Here is a 17,265-nt window from a genome sequence, read left to right on the forward strand (position 1 = left end):
ACATTGTTGAAGAATCATGGACCCAAAGGTTGGAATAGTGGAGATGAAGTGTTGGGGTGTCCTCACTGCAAACTCTACTGTACTTCTGCTTTCAGGTATATATTCGCCCTGGTTTGTGGATACCTGTGAACATATGCTCTCTCTCCTGGAACCTGGTCTATATCTAGGTTGTGGGACTTTGTTAGGAAAGTGAACCACCTGAGGCCAGCCTTGTAACTCAACTATTAATAACAGTGTTTTCTGAGAAATGGCGTTCTCAGGTGCGGGCAGGTGGCATGCGCAGTTAAGTGCATGTTACCATATGCAAGGAGCCGGGTTCGAGCCCCCGCTCCCCACCTGCAGTGGGAACACTTCACAAGTGGTGAAGCAGGTCTGCAGGTGTCTGTCTTTCTCCCTTTATCTCCCCCCTCCCCCAATTTCTCTTCTTGAGTTAAATGGGGTGGGGAAATGGCCTTCTGAAGCAGTGGGTTTGTAGTGCTGGTGACCAAGCCCCAGCAATAACCCTGGAGGCAATTTAAAAAAAAAAAACAGTTTTCACACTCCTTTTGTTGGAAGGGAATTTATTTTCATTTCCCAAACCCCCACACCCACCCCCAACCAGGCTCCCCACACACTTAATCCTGCCCCTGGCCTGTTTGTGCTGCTATCTAGAATGCAGCTCTCTTGCCCACGGGCTCAGGTCTCTTTACTGGCACCCACCAGTGCTTAGTATTCCAGGCAATACCAGCCCATCCATGCTGTTGTCTCCACGTCCAGCACCGAGTAACGTACAATGATAAGCCTGAGAGAAGGAATGAGAGATGACTGAGGCAGGGAGGGCTGTGCCAAAGACACGGCAACTTTATTTCTGAGTCTCCAAGATTTATACAGAAAGCAAGCAGTTCTACACAATACGAGATTACACAAGAGAGTTCTACACAATACAAGATATCATGATTTGCTGGCAGTTAAAGATCAGGCGGTTACTGTAAGTTACTGGCGTTTGCTCTCCTCTAATGATTTGCTTGTAAAACTTGCTTTTCTGCAGCTGCTATGTTCCCATTACTCTTGTCCTATATGTAGTTAGTTCCAGGAATATGGTCAACCGAGCATAACAGTAAAACAGGGGAGTGGTTACTTGCCGCCAAGTCCACATCAGCCAGCCGAGGCACAAACAAGAGCAGGGAAGTTAGTGGAGCGCAGCCCAAGGTCATGGTGCATCCATGTCACCCCTCCTGGCTGACCCTCTTCTCGAGGGGCCTGCAAGGGCTACCATGCCACCCCTCCCAGCCATCCCTCTTAACGAGGGGCCTGTAAGAGGTTTACCTTGAATGCTGCTCCCAACAATACCAGCCCATCCATGCCTCACCATGCCGGAAGTTCCTGTCTCACCTATCAGGGCAGGTATTTTCCTTTTGTAAAGACTGAAAAGAAATGCGCAAGGATCCAGGTTCAAGCCCCTGCTCCCCACCTGCAGGAGGGAAGCTTTACAGCAGTGAAGCAGGTCTCTGGGTGTCTATCTCTCTCCCTCTTATCTCTCCCTTCTCTAGTTTCTCTCTGGCCTATCCAATAAAAAAATGGCCACCAGGTGCATTGGATTCATAGTGCAGGCACTGAGCCCCAGAAATAACTCACATGGAAATAAAGGTTTTTAGAAAAGAGAGATGTACAAAGCTCAGGAACCACACCTGTGTTCACAACAGCGCCCTCTGTAAGAGCCAACGTGTGGGGCCAGCCCACATGTCCAGCAACAGGTGAGTGGGTGAAGAAGTTGTCAGACACACAGTGGAATACTACTAACCTGTAAGAAATGATGGACTGGTCTGCTTTGCTGCCTCGTGGATGGACCTTGGAGGAATCAGGTTGAGCGAGATAAGCCCGGAGAAGGAAGAGCACCAGATGATCTCACTCATAGGTGGGACTTAAACCATGACAGGAGGGGCCTAGGCGGCGGCACGGCTGATAAAACGAACATGTTCCAGTGCACAAGGACCCTGGTTTGAGCCCCTGGTCCCCACCTGCAGGGAGAAAAGCTTCATGAGTAGTGAAGCAGGCTGCAGGTGTCTCTCTACCTCCCCTTTCTCTAACAACTTCTCTTTGTCTCTATCCAATAAATAAATAAACACGTGACAGGAAAATCATATAAGGTGAAGTTGAAGCGTCATTGTGGCCTAGAGCAGCAGATGCAAGGACTACACGGTGGAGGAGGGAGGGAGCGGAGGAGGTAGGACTGAGCTCCCAGTGCACAGACAGTGGAGGAAGGTGTCAGGTGGTGGGGGGAGTGGGGTGCAGGCACCTATGATTGGGGCACAGTTATGCACATAAAGAACCATCTTGTAAATCATTCCCCCAGTAGAGATTTAAAAATAAATAAATAAATAATGTGAGCTGTCCTTTGGAGTCTGCTGCAGATGCGGGCAGGGGAGCCAGTGCTGCAAAGCTGCAAGGCACACGCATCGGCTGTGCCCCGCAGTGAGGCTGAAGGTGTCGTGGTGGATGTTGGTCGCGGAAGCTGGAACCGCTGGGAAGCAGCATGGAGACTGAGGTTCTTGAAAGGTCAGAGAGGAGGCAGCACCGTGGGTAGAGCACGGGGTTCTCAGGCAAGGGGTCCTGGGTCCCATTCTGGCATCACGTGTACCAGAGTGTTGCTCAGCTCTTCTTTCTCATTAATAAATCATTTGGGGGGGGGCGGTAGCGCAGGGGGTTAAGCGCATGTGGCACAAAGCGCAGGGACCTGCGTGAGGATCCGAGTTCGAGCCCCCGGCTCCCCACCTGCAGGGGAGTCGCTTCCCAGGCGGTGAAGCAGGTCTGCAGGTGTCTGTCTTTCTCTCCCCTTCTCTGTCTTCCCCTCCTCTCTCCATTTCTCTCTGTCCTATCCAACAACGACGACATCAACAACAACAATAATAACTACAACAATAAAACAAGGGCAACAAAAGGGAATAAATATTTTAAAAATCAGGGGGGAAAATCATATTAAAAACAACAGGTATTAGAGGTGTTGGGTATGGGTAGGAATAGAATGGGTTGACAGAAAGAAATAGCCAAAAGCAGACCAAGAATCAGATCAAGGCTATAAGGCGGTGGGAGTCTGTGTGGGAGAGCCCTCTGCTTGCTTTCCTGGAGGGAATAATAAGATGTGCCCGGCTAACAGGCTGCAGACGGGCGGCTGCTGGCCGAGCTGTGAACTGGACGCGCCCTCAGTCCCGCAGCAGTGCGTGTGGCCGGGAGGGCGGGGAGCCCGGACCCCGGGTCTGAGCGAGGGACAAGCGGGTCTGCAGGGTCCCCCTCGCCGCCGCCTCCTGCCACGCCCGGGCCTCCAGCCCACCGTACCCCAGCCGAGGTCCCGCCCGCCCGGAGTTAGAAGGCGGCCTGACCCGGGAGAGGGGTCCCGTCCCGCCCTGCGAGGACCTGAGCCCGGGGGGCCCACGCCCCAAGCAGCGGCGCGACACGCGAGACACACGCGGCGCTTGGGGCGAAGCCCTCGGAGCCACGTGGTTGTTGGGCCATCCCGGGTGGGGGAGGTCTCCCGGGACACGCCTCCGGTCACGCCCACTCGGGCTCCCGGGACACGCCCACTCGGGCCTCCAGGGACACGCCTCCGGACACGCCCACTCGGAGGTCTCCCGGGACACGCCTCCGGACACGCCCACTCGGGCTCCCGGGACACGCCTCCGGCCACGCCCACTCGAGCCACGCCTCCTGGACACGCCTCCAGACGTGCCCCCGGGTGGGGGAGGCCGCCGCAGACCCGCCCCTGGGCCCCCTCCCGCCGCGGTGCTCCACCCGCATCTGGGCGCGTCCACGCTGGGTGCTGACCGCGAGGGGGCGCCCACCGCATGCCCCAGCCAGGGGCCTGTAGTCCCCCTCACTGCACATCTACCCCAGAAACGGGGAGGGGAGGAGGAGGGGAGGGGCGGGGGAGGGATGAGGGAGTGGGAGGGAAGGAAGTGGAGGAGTAGGGGCAGAGGAGGATGGAGGAGGAGGGGCAGAAGGGAGGAGGATGGAGGAGGAGGGACAGGAGGGGGAGGAGGAGGGGGAGAAGGAGAGGTGGAGGGGAGAGAAGGGAGAGAAGCGGGGGAGGAGGGCAGGAGGGGGAAGAGGTAGAGGGGAAGAAGGGGGAGGTAGAGAAATCTCAAACAGGAGATGCTAGAGATCACTGTGGGTTACCCCTGGCAGCTGAAACACAGTGATGCCAGCAGATAGAAGGAGCCGGCGTTTCTTCCTTAAAATGTCTTATCTGGGTGAGCAAAATGGTTCACCTGGGTAGTGGGCCTGCTTCGCATTTGTGCGCCCCAGGTTCCACTCCAGCCCCCACTGCATCTGCCTGTCTCTTGTCTCTATCAAAACAAACAAGCAAACAACAACAACACAAAACAAAAAACACGCGCGTTGCCAGGGATCAAACTTGGGACCTCATGATTAAGAACCCAGCACTTGACCCACTGCAACACCTCCTGGACTACTGTCTGTCCATTCTGTCTGAATGTCAGCAGCAAAGTATCCGTGACTACGATGATACTCTTCCAGTCTGGATGGAAACTGGGGGAGAGACAACACCCTAAGTTGGGGATCCCTGGAAACGGAGTGTGAAATCCTGAGAGACCCTCCCTCCCACCCTCACCGCTTCCTCCCACACAGGATCCAGAGAGGGTAAAGCTCCAACTCAGAGCCCCTTTTCTGCATGGCAGCTTCGCTGTAGTGGCAATTGCTGCCACTTAATCGCTGCTGGCTGGATTTTATTTTCATGAAATGCCACTTAAGACATTCCTGTCAAAGCATTTCCCAAACCTCCAGGCCACAAAATGCCTCCACATGTTAAGTTACTCAGGAGACACTTCCTGTCCAGGGGCCTGAACTCAGAGGACAAACATGTCTCCACCAGGAGGGGCAGACCAGACAGGCCTACATGCCTGCCGCCTACATGCCTGCCGTGTAGGACTTTCTCTGCGGACGCTGGGGCCTCTTTAAACTCAGCAGATGCGACTTCTTGGAGTCTCCAACTGGCGGCGGGAGGCAGGTTCCCAGCCCTTTTAAAATGGCCTGGTGCACATAACAGCGTGGTTAGTACACTGACTCAGCCACTGCATGTGTGGGTACGTTTTCCATCTGTAACAAATGTGTTTGAAAGCTAATGATCTTCTCTTTCCCCGATTAAGACTTTATTTTTAAATAGTGTACTTAATGAGAGAGATTGAGACAGACCAGAGCACTGCTCTGCCTGGCTTATGATGTTGCTGGGAATTGAACCTGGGAGCTCAAAGCCTGAGATGTGAAAGGTTTTTACAAAACTATTATGTAATCGCCCCAGCCTTTTCTCTTCTCCCCCCCCCCCACCAGGGTAGGGTTATTGCCAGTGACCCACACCTACAAGTGACCCACCACTTCCAGTGGCCATTTATTATTATTATTATGATGATGATGATGCTCTTTATTACCACCAGGGTTATTGCTGGGGCTTAGTGCTGCACTATTAATCCATTGCTCCTGAAATCCATTTTTTCCTTTTTTTTTTTTGATAGGACAGAGAAATTGAGAGGGGAGAGGGGAGTAGAGAGGAAGAGAAAAAACCAGACCTGCTTCACTTGTAGTGAAGTCCCCTGAGAGGTGAAGAGCAGAGGCTCGAGCCCAGAAGCTTGGCATGGCGATGTGTGTGTTCAAGTAGGTGCCCTGGGCAGTCATAATCGTCATCGTCATTAGCTAGAGGGTGAGAGACAGTGAGAAAAAGACGAAGAGAGGAGAAATACCACAGCAGCGGGTGAAGCGCACGTGGCGCAGAGCGCAGGGACCGGCGTCAGGATCCCGGCTCGAGCCCCCGGCTCCCCACCTGCAGGGGAGTCGCTTCCCAGGCGGTGAAGCAGGTCTGCAGGTGTCTGTCTTTCTCTCCCCCTCTCTGTCTTCCCCTCCTCTCTCCATGTCTCTCTGTCCTATTCAACAATGACAATAATAATAACTACAACAATAACACAAGGGCAACAAAAAAGGGAATAAATAAGTATTAAAGAAAGAAATACCACAGCATCACTGCTTATAAAACATCCCCCTGCAGGTGCTCCATATGGTGGTTTGGGGCTTGAACCCAGGTCCTTGCACATGGTGCCATGTTGCTCTGCCAGTGTCACTCCCCTGGTATTTTATTGGCTGCTTTTGTACACGCTCTGCATTTTCTGCGCATGATTCTATGTCTCTTCACTGAGCATGTCCAGCCCTGCCCACACACACAGGCATGCTTTCCCTAGAAAACTTCTAACACCTCTAGACCATCGATCTACCTAACGGTGTTTGGTGTAAAACCAGAACCAACTTTCACGGCTTTGAAATGTGCTTTGCTGCCTCTGCTGTCTTGGGCAGAGTTTGCAGCTAGAACTGTCTTCCAAGTCAGTTTGGCAAAGGACAGCCCCTCAACATTAAGTTGGAGGACTCGAAGAGCAGGACCAACAGCTTGAAAGCTGTCAGGAGCTGCTTGTGGCTGGCTTTGAAAGTGACTGGGATCCATGTGGATTCAGTCGGCTAGGAAGGATCGTCAGTTTCCCCAATGAATGGGTCCTCACGGGATGCACCACGGGAAGGTCGATCCAAAAACACTTTTCTCTACAGCTGTCCCTGTGAATTCTTTATATCTTCCAAATCACTTAAGGGGGAAACAAATGATTTCCAAAACAGTCCTCACACAAATACACTTTCTTATGTCCTCATGACAGGAGTGCACAGGCTCCTGTGACCCACAGAAGTGCTTCTCCAGCCTCATGGACAGGGCGCCCTTGTGGGGCCCAGGGAGAGAAGATGGAGTGAGCTCTGGGGAAGGGACTCATGGAACATGGCCTGTTCTGGAACTGGATAGACGGACGCTTGATGGTGCTTACGAATGAACTTAGTGGCCATTTACAATTGAAATAACTTTATTTGAAAACTTATAAGAAAACAAACAAGAAAACAATAATGAGATATATAGCAATGGAAAGAAACCAAACATAAAAAACATCCAGAATGGGAACATCAGATGGTCTTGCTTCACTTCGAACCAGTGTCTCCTCCTGGGGGGACCCCGAGGGTGTCCCCAGTCCTAGGCCTCCCTGTGGGGCCTCAAGCAGAGGTACAGCCATGGGGGACTCCGGCTCCAGAAGGGGAGGAGCTGGTGAGCGGGGCAGACCTGGAGCCCCAGCTGGAGGGGGGTGTCCTGCCTGAGGTTGGCCTTTGGTGGCCAGCTGCCTCAGGCATTTGCATGGGGGCTTCTGGGGCCACTGCCTTGGGGACAGCACCACTGGGACTCCCAGCCCCTCCTGAGGTCCCTCAGGGGCTGCTTTCATGGCCACAGTCTCCCCAGATGGCTGGGGGGCCTCCCTGCTGGGGGGCCTGTCTTCCTCTGCAGGCTGGGAGGGAGCGGCGCCCATGTCTGCCCTCTGCTGCTGCCCTTCCTGTGTGCACACCTGCAGGGACAGGAAGCACAATGGTCAGAACCTCCTGACCTTCCAGCTGCCGTGAGAGTGGGGACAAGAATGGACGGCCTGCCCTGGGCTGCCCTGTTACCTTGTTATTCTTCCAACAAAATATTTTGGGGAACTGAGTGGTCTGCTGTCTCACCCAGTAGAAGCATCCTGTCATCTCTAGCTCCCTGGGTCCCCTTTCTCTGGCCTTGGCCTTGTCTCCTGGGAACACAGCACAGCATCCTGTCCAGGACTCTGCAGGCCAGTGAGCCGGGACACTGCTGTGTGGACAGTGGGGTTTCCTGGTGACCAGGGTTCCGAGTCCGTTGGGTTCCACAGGGGGAGTGAGGTCACTTCCTGGGCCCCTTGACTTGGGCTTCCTGCTCATAACTGGCTCCCCCATGGCCCTGGGGTCTGATGGCTGTCACCCTCCAGTCCTGTGTCACTTACACATGGAGTGACACCATCACACACGCCCACAGGGAGCCTCCAGACCCAGCTGTGAGGACACAGTGTGGGGAGACCGGACCCTCCTTCTCTGCGAGGACAGAGCTGCCACAGGCTCCCATCTCCCTCCCTCCATGTGCTCAGGGGTCATTCAGTGTCTCTTCCTGGGGTGTCATCAGGTGTCAGCCCAGAGCCCCTGTGTCCCTGTAGGGGAGCACTGGTCCCACATGGACACACACACACACACACACTCCAAGGAGGCTCTGTCCTGCGGTGGACAGCACACCGTCAACCAGGCCAGCACCGGTCCCTACCAGAGACAGCCAGAGACAGCCAGAGACAGCTAGAGACAGCCAGAGACAGCTACAGACAGCTAGAGACAGCCAGAGACAGCCAGAGACAGCTAGAGACAGCCAGAGACAGCCATAGATAGCTAGAGACAGCCAGAGACAGCCAGAGACAGCTAGAGACAGCTAGAGACAGCCAGAGACAGCTACAGACAGCTAGAGACAGCCAGAGACAGCCAGAGACAGCTAGAGACAGCCAGAGACAGCCAGAGACAGCCATAGATAGCTAGAGACAGCCAGAGACAGCCAGAGACAGCCAGAGACAGCTAGAGACAGCCAGAGACAGCCAGAGACAGCCAGAGACAGCTAGAGACAGCCAGAGACAGCTAGAGACAGCCAGAGACAGCCAGAGACAGCCAGAGACAGCCAGAGACAGCTAGAGACAGCCAGAGACAGCCAGAGACAGCCTCTTCCCCGGCATGTCTTGCTTGTCAGCCTGGGAGGTGGAGACAACCTGAGCTCAGACCTCTGCCACCACCTCAGAATCAGGGTCACAGCCTGAGCTCAGCCTGCGGGGTGGTCCCAGCTCCTGCTCACACAGCCTTATGCATTCCCCCCAGGACCTGCCATAAGTCAGGCTCTGAAGGGAGAATGGGAAGGGGGGAGGCCTGGATTCTAGGAGGGGAGGAAGGAAGACGCTCTGAACTAACTCTCTAGCCTTCTCTCCTTCTCTCCTATGTCCTCTCCTGTGTCTCTCGGCCTCTCCATACCCCCTCAGTCTCCATGTCGTGGCCTCTTCTCTCTTATATATATATACAAATTTATTTTTGCAGTCTGGACCATGAGCAGGCAAGTTTTCATTGCTACTGACTGTCTGCCAATAGCAGATAGATAGAACCAGGAGCTTTCTATTCAGCCAGACGCTAAGAAGGATGACACAATAAAGAACAATTTCGGGGGCAGGCGGCAGCGCAGCGGGTTAAGCGCAGGTGGCACAAAGCACAAGGACCAGCAGAAGGATCCCGGTTCGAGCCCCCGGCTCCCCACCTGCAGGGGAGTCGCTTCCCAGGCGGTGAAGCAGGTCTGCAGGTGTCTGTCTTTCTCTCCCCCTCTCTGTCTTCCCCTCCTCTCTCCATTTCTCTCTGTCCTGTCCAACAACAGCGATGACAGCAATAACAACAACAACGTTGGTGATTACGCCAGGTCTGCTGCATGGCTGGATGCTGCGGTCTATTTCCATCATCACTGTTTGCCTGACACCCGCCCTGCCTGCAGGGCACTGGTTCAATCCCCACGGGTTAGACGGAATTGGCACTCTTTTCCTTCTCTCCACCACTCTCCTGCCCACTTCCTTTTCTGGCCAGCCACTTCTGCCTGAAAGATATAAAGGCAGATTCTTTTCTGATGAATAAATACATTGCATTGCGTTCCTGCTCAGCCATGAGTTCCTGGTCGTCTCTTTCCTGCCCGCGAAACTAGCCCGGCACAACAGCCATAAACAACAAGGGCAACAAAAGGGAAGAAACAGCCTCCAGGAGCGGTAGATTCATAGTGTAGGCACCGAGCCCGGCAATAATCCTGGAGGCAGAAAGAAGAAGAAGAAGGAAGAGGAGGAAGAGGAGGAGGAGGAGAAGGAGGAGGAGGAGGAAGAGGAGGAGGAGGAGGAGGAGGAGGAAGAAGAGGAGGAGGAGGAGGAAGAGGAGGAGGAGGAGGAGGAGGAAGAAGAGGAGGAGGAGGAGGAAGAGGAGGAGGAGGAAGAGGAGGAAGAAGAGGGGGAGGAGGAGGAAGAGGAGGAGGAGGAGGAGGAGAAGGAGGAGGAGGAGAAGGAGGAGGAGGAGGAGGAGGAGGAGGAAGAGGAGGAGGAGGAGGAGGAGGAGGAAGAAGAGGAGGAGGAGGAGGAAGAGGAGGAGGAGGAAGAAGAGGAGGAGGAGGAGGAGGAAGGAGGAGGGAGGAGGAGGAGGAGGAAGAGGAGGAGGAGGAGGAAGAGGAGGAGGAGGAGGAGGAAGAAGAGGAGGAAGAGGAGGAAGAGGAGGAGGAGGAGGAGGAAGGAGGAGGAGGAGGAAGAGGAGGAGGAGGAGGAAGAGGAGGAGGAGGAGGAGGAGGAGAAGGAGGAGGAGGAGGAAGAGGAGGAGGAGGAGGAGGAAGAGGAGGAGGAGGAGGAGGAGGGGGAGGAGGAAGAGGAGGAGGAGGAGGAAGAGGAGGAGGAGGAGGAGGAAGAGGAGGGGAAGGAGACTTTTACTATGTCCCTCTCACAGAGGGCCACTGGGAGATCTCCTGCTCTGGTAACTGGAGGTGCTTCTGGTTATTTGCTGAGAGTTTGTCACCTGCTCTGAAGCAGACTCCATCTCACTTTTCTCTGTCATGTTTTCAGTGAGTTGGGAGAAGCCTGACGTAGAAGTCAGTGAAGCAGAAACCCAGCCCACCACCCCTGTCACTAATCCCATGGGGAGGTCTCGTTTGAGGACAGCTGCCAGCCACTCATCAGCAGACAGAGGAGGTGAACCTGTCCCCGAGCTCAGACAGCACCTGCCCCACCTGTATGCCACCCGCCGCCTTCACCAGGTGGGTGACACCTTGGTGTGCTCCTTGCCTATGGATCCAAGTCATGAGCCTTGTTTTGAAAATTATTATTAATTTTTAAAATATTTATTTATTTATTTATTCCCTTCTGTTACCCGTGTTGTTTTATTGTTGTTGGTTATTGATGTCGTTGTTGTTGGATATTAATTTTTAGTATGTATTTTAATATTTATTTATTTATTCCTTTTTTGTTGCCCTTGTTGTTTTATTGTTGTTGTTACTGATGTCGTCGTTGTTGGATAGGACAGAGAGAAATGGAGAGAGGAAGGGAAGACAGAGAGGGGAGTGAAAGACAGACACCTGCAGACCTGCTTCACCGCCTGTGAAGCGACCCCCCTGCAGGTGGGAAGCCGGGGGCTCGAACTGGGATCCTTCTACTGGTCCTTGCGCTTTGCACCACCTGCGCTTAACCCGCTGCGCTACTGCCCGACTCCCTTAATTTATTTTTAAGCAATGTTATTTTTTCAAGAAAGTGAAAATTTTTCTTTCCTTTTAAAAAAATGTTTATATATGTGGTCCGGGAGGTGGTGCAGTGGCTAAGGCACTAGACTCTCAAGCATGAGGTCCCAAGTTCAATCCCCGCGGCAGCACATGTACCAGAGTGATGGCTGGTTCTTTCTCTCTCTCCTCCTGTCTTTCTCATAAATAAATAAATTCTTTAAAAATATTTATTTATTCATTCCATTTTGTTGCCATTGTTGTTTTATTGTAGTTATTATTGTTGTTGATGTCGTCCTTGTTGGATAGGACAGAGAGAAATGGAGACAGGAGGGGAAGACAAAGGGGGAGAAAAAGACAGACAGACACCGGCAGACCTGCTTCACCGCCTGGGAAGCGACTCCCCTGCAGGTGGGGAGCCGGGGGGCTCGAACTGGGATCCTTATGCACCGCGGTCCTTGTGCTTTGTGCCACCTGCGCTTAACCCACTGCGTTACCGCCCGACTCAATCCTTTTTTTTTTTAATAGGGTCCTTACATATATGATGCGATTTCACTGTTCCTGGGTTGATCACTGGGCTAGAGAGACGGACTCGGAGAGAAGAGACTGCAGCACTAGAGTGTCCATCAGTGCCGCGGCGCCTTCTAGGCGGTGCTGGGGCTCACTGTGCCGTGTGCAAACCTGGGCACACAGCCTACCTGCTGAGCCCTCTCTCCTGCCCTGATTTATCGCCAGTGAATGAGTGCATGAATGAGTGAATGAATGAATGAATGCACGAATGAATGCATGCATGAATGAATACCAGCTGTGCATGCCTGGCAGTCAGCACTGTCTCCCTTTGTCCCGGCTGACGCCCTTCCCCTTCCTGCTGTCTTGCTGCAGACACTGAGTTTCTGCTCTCTCTGTCACAGACTCTCTAAGCTACTCTCCAGGCCCTGGTTTCCTCTCTGCCACGTGAGGGTGAGTGGGACTAATACCCGCCCTCAGCTTCTTCCCGCTCAGACTCTGGTGCACAAGTAACGAGGCCACCATGTCTTCCCAACCAGTGGCTGAAGGTGGCGCCACTGAGTCACGTTTCCAGAGGAGCTTTGTGCTTTGCAGAGGCTGAATTCAGCCTGCGGCTGCTGTTGAGGCAGGTGCCTGAGTTTTTCCAGCATTTCTTTTTGCCTTTCTTTCTTTTCTTCCTTCCTTCCTTCCTTCCTTCCTTCCTTCCTTCCTTCCTTCCTCCCTCCCTCCCTCCCTCCCTCTCTTTTTAAATTTTTTAAATGATTTTTCCCTTTTGTTGCCTTTGCTGTTTTTGTTGTTATTATTATTGTTGTTGTTTATGTTCATTGTTGGACAGGACAGAGAGACATGGAGAGAGGAGGGGAAGACAGAGGGGGAGAGAAAGACAGACACCTGCAGACCTGCTTCACCGCCTGGGAAGCGACTCCCCTGCAGGTGGGGAGCCGGGGCTCGAACTGGGATCCTTATGCCGGTCCCTGCGCTTTGCACCACGTGCGTGCGCTTAACCCGCTGCGCTACCGCCGGATCCTCCTTTCTTTCTTTCCTTCCTTTCTTTCTTTCTTTCTTTCTTTCTTTCTTTCTTTCTTTCTTTCTTCCTTCCTTCCTTCCTTCCTTCCTTCCTTTCTTTTTCTTTCTTTCTTTCTTTCTCTCTCTCTCTCTCTTTCATTCTTTCTCTTTTTATTTGTTCCTACCATATCAAAGTCGTCTCCCCTTGGTCAGGCCTCAGTAGTTATGAAGAAGTATCTGGAAGGGCCCTCTTCCCCACAGTGATCTTTTTCTGGGCCCCCGAAACAACTGCTAATGCCAAGAAGTATGTTTTGTGGATACACCCATCAGCTCTTTGCATCTGCGCAGAGCACACAGATGGCCACTTGCCCTGAGTCTAGCGGATTCAAAGCTCTGGAAGCAGCGCGGCTGGTCTTCTGACTTCCAGGGATCCTGTGAGCACAGTGCTACAGAGAATGAACAGGGTAGATAGACTTGAGGGCCTGGGAGGCAGCATAGTGTTTATGCAAAAGACTTTCATACTTGAGGCTCCAAAGTCCCAGGTTTGATCCTCAGGACCACAAGAGCTGAGCTGTTCTGGTCTCATTAAAATCACTTTTTCTTCCCCTTTGTATCAGAGCACTGACCACTTGGCTTACCGTAACGCAGGGGATTGAAGCTGCGGCTTTGACATGGGTCTCTTTGCATAGCCATTCCACTCTCTACCCCCACCCACTATTTTTTTTTTTAATTACTGAATTGATAATGGATTTCAAGTCTTAAATTCTTTTTCTTAATTTTATTAAGCCAGCCCTGAATCTGTAAACTGAACTTACGATGAAGATTCCTGACTCTGTTCCATGTATGGACTTTCCTCAAACCTTAAAGAAACAGAAGAGCGTGAGGCTCAGGAGGTGGCATGTGGGCAGAGCACTGGCTCTCGAGCATAAGGTCGTGAGTTCGAGCTCCAGCATCCCATAATAAGCAAACACATTATGGAAGAATGGAAGGAAGAAGGGAGAAAGGGTAGAGACAAAATGTGGATTGCTTTCTGAAGTGGTTAATGCTCAAATCCTGTCTTTTCCTGTTTACGTGAATTTTAAGCTTCAAAAAATGAATGATGTAAACATAATTTAGTCTTTGCTTCTAACTCAGTCTAGCTCCTGTACAGGCATCAGTAGAAAGCATTTATTTATTGGAAAGCTGGGAAATCAATGGGCTTGATTAAATTACCTTGTGGACGGATGTGGACCTTCTGAACAGTTCAAAAGTTTATCTCTTGTCCCAGTTTCAGCAGATCATTTAAGATGTGTCCATTCTGAGAGAAATGTTGTTCAGACCCTATGTGAGATTTTTTAAAATATTTTATTTTATTTATTTATTCCCTTTTGTTGCCCTTGTTGTTTTATTGTTGTAGTTATTATTGTTGTCATCGTTGTTGGATAGGACAGAGAGAAATGGAGAGAGGAGGGGAAGACAGAGAGGGGGAGAGAAAGATAGACACCTGCAGACCTGCTTCACCGCCTGGGAAGCGACTCCCCTGCAGGTGGGGAGCCGGGGGCTCGAACCGGGATCCTTATGCCGGTCCTTGTGCTTTGCGCCACCTGCGCTTAACCCACTGCATTACTGCCCGACTACCCCATGTGAGATTTTTTAATTATCCAAAAAGACACAGTGATGCTTTATTGACGGTGACAGTATTCAGGCAGGCAGGTCTTCCCCTGTCTCTTCCACTATAACTAAAGTGATTATGATTACAGTTTTTGTTTGTTTTTGTCTCCAGGGTTACTGCCTGCACTACAAATCCACTGCTCCTGGTGGCTATTTTTTCTTTTTATTGGCTAGAACAGAAAGAAATTGAGAGAGGAGGGGGAGAGAGGGAGAGAGAGAAAGACACCTCCTTACCTGCAGGGGAGTCGCTTCCCAGGCGGTGAAGCAGGTCTGCAGATGTCTGTCTTTCTCTCTTCCTCTCTGTCTTCCCCTCCTCTCTCAATTTCTCTCTGTCCTATGAAACAGCAATAACAACAAGGGCAACCAAAAAATGGGGGAAAACATAGCTTCCAGGAGCAGTGGCTTCATAGTGCAGGCACCAAACCCCAGAGATAAACCTGGAGGGAAAAAAAAAAAACAACCTAGGCACCTGCAGACCTGCTTCACCACTTGTGAAACTGCAGCACTGCCAGTGGGGAAGCAGAGGCTCCAGCTGGGATCCTTGTGTGGGTCCACCGCCACTACCGCCAGGCCGCCTACAGCTCTTTTTATTATTATTATTATTGATGGGGATAATGGTTTACAGTGCAATCACTGACACATACATACAATCTCATTGCTTTTTGCAGTTCTTACAGATCAAGGCAGAGGCAATGAAAGCCAGCACTGAAGCATCCTCCAATGGGATGCGGATGGAGCTCAAATCTGGGTTATGTACAAGGCAGAGCGCACTATCCAAGTGAGCTGTTTTGAAGTACACAGTTGAGATGACAACGGAAATCTTGTGACACGCCGTGGGAGGCATTTCGTGGTGTTGGTCTCCTTAAGTAAAACCACTTGTCTTCATGATTAACTAGCAAGTGCTTTGCATGTGGCTTTGAAATCAACATGTGAAGTCCCACGTCTTTCCGGCAGTCCTTCGGGGGTCCTGAGGGGGTGGAGGGAAGACCTCCTAGGAGGCTGAAGTGCTCATGCCATTGGGAAGGCAGGGCTGCTCCCTTCTAGAACATTTCCTTCTGCTCTTGACACCCCCACCACCCCTGTGCCATCTGCAGACTGAAAGCAGCTGGCGGTGAGAGTGGGGTCATGGTTTGGTCTGTTGGAGATGCGTGCTTGCTACTGAGCCAGTGAGAGTCCTGCTCTGAAATCAGCCACATGGCTCACGCTGACACCGACAGTTTAACTTTGGGGTGACTGGGGGCTGGGGCTGGTCTAGAGTTTTCCAGAATTTCCTCGTGTGTGTATTAGCATGAGAGTCTGAGAGAACCGGAGCATCCATCAGTCTGGCTCGAACCTGTGACCGCATGGCTGGGAGTTCAACACTATTCACTGTACCACCTCCTGGGCCCTTCTTGAGTAGCTTTTTAAAAACGCCCTCAGCACCAGGCCTGCTTTTCGGAAAAGGCACTGCTCTTTCCTGTTTGCTTTGACGTCACCGTTCTTTTCCTTTCTCTTTCAAAAATCATTTTTATTTATTTATTTGATGCAGAGAAATAGAGAGGGGAGGGAGGTAGAGAAGGGCAGAGACAGAGAAACACCTGCAGCCCTGCTTCACCACTCGTGAAGCTTTCCCCTGCAGGTGGGGACCGGGGTCTTGAACCCAGGACCTTGCACACTGTAATGTGTGTGCTTAACCAGGCCCCCTAATATCACCTTTCTAAGGTGTAAATACTTCTGTACAAGTACCATGCACTAACCGAGTGTGCCACTGGAGCTCCGTGTGAATACTTCTTATGACAGCATCTAAAGGATAGAGCTTCCTGTTCTGGGGAGCCGACTGGCAGTGACACCCAGTCGGTCACTCATGTTACAAGGACCCTGCCTTAAGCCCCCAGTCCCCACCTGCAGGGGAAAGCAGGGCTGTAGGTGTCTCTCTTCCTCTCCCTCCCCTTTCCTCTCTCTTTTATTTTTAAAATTTTTTTTATCTTTATTTATTTATAGGATAGAGACAGCCAGAAATTGAGAGGGAAGGGGGCGATAGGAAAGGAGACAGAGAGACACACCTGCAGTCATGCTTCACCACTTGCAAAGCTTTCCCCTTGCAGGTGGGGACTGGAGCTCAAACCCAGCTCCTTGAGCACTGTAACCTGTACTCTCAACCAGGTGCGCCACCACCCAGCCCCCCGTTTCCTCTCAATTTCTGGCTGTCTCTATCCAATAAATAAAGATAATAAAAAATTTTAAAAAAAAAAGAAAAAGAAAAGTATATGTTAAAATAATAATAATAATAATAATAATAATAATAATAATAATAATAATAATAACAAGAACCAAACTCAGTTGAATTTCTGAAAACCTGGAAAATGCTTCAGGTCCCCTTTCTTCCTTTCAGATTCTCCCATAGAGTGGAACAAGGCTGAGGAGACCAACCCTTACAGGCTCTGGCGAGGGGCTGTGTCAAAGTGCCTGTGGAGAGAGGTAGTGAAACCAGCAGTTACTGGAGTGTGTCGTGGAGACCCTTAGTGCCTGATGTTATCAGTTATTTTATTTTGGCCCCTACAAGAGCATGGGAACTAGATTTTGTTAGCCCCTTTCCCTTGTCTCTCTCTCTCTCCCTCTACCTACCTACCTACCTACCTATCTATCTACCTATCTATCTATCTATCTATCATCTACCTATCTATCTATCTATCTATCATCTATCTATCTATCTACCTATCTATCTATCTATCATCTACCTATCTATCTATCTACCTATCTATCTATCTATCTATCATCTATCTATCTATCTATCTACCTATCTATCTATCTATCTATCTATCTACCTATCTATCTATCTATCATCTATCTATCTATCTATCTACCTATCTATCTATCTATCTATCTACCTATCTATCTATCTATCATCTATCTATCTATCTATCTACCTATCTATCTATCTATCTATCTATCATCTATCTATCTATCTA

The 17,265-nt window shown here is 51.2% G+C and overlaps 1 long non-coding RNA gene across 1 annotated transcript; it reads right to left on the bottom strand.

The window, feature by feature from the left end:
• Positions 1–1,014: 1,014 nt before the first annotated feature.
• On the bottom strand, positions 1,015–4,520 carry LOC132534360 (uncharacterized). The gene is made up of 3 exons (XR_009546084.1): positions 4,422–4,520; positions 1,781–1,997; positions 1,015–1,403 (listed from the first exon to the last, which is right to left on the bottom strand). It is a non-coding gene; the product is annotated as an uncharacterized LOC132534360 (long non-coding RNA).
• Positions 4,521–17,265: the final 12,745 nt, after the last annotated feature.

This window comes from Erinaceus europaeus, chromosome 18 (genome assembly GCF_950295315.1).
Source record: "Erinaceus europaeus chromosome 18, mEriEur2.1, whole genome shotgun sequence".
NCBI classification, from domain to species: Eukaryota; Metazoa; Chordata; class Mammalia; order Eulipotyphla; family Erinaceidae; genus Erinaceus; species Erinaceus europaeus.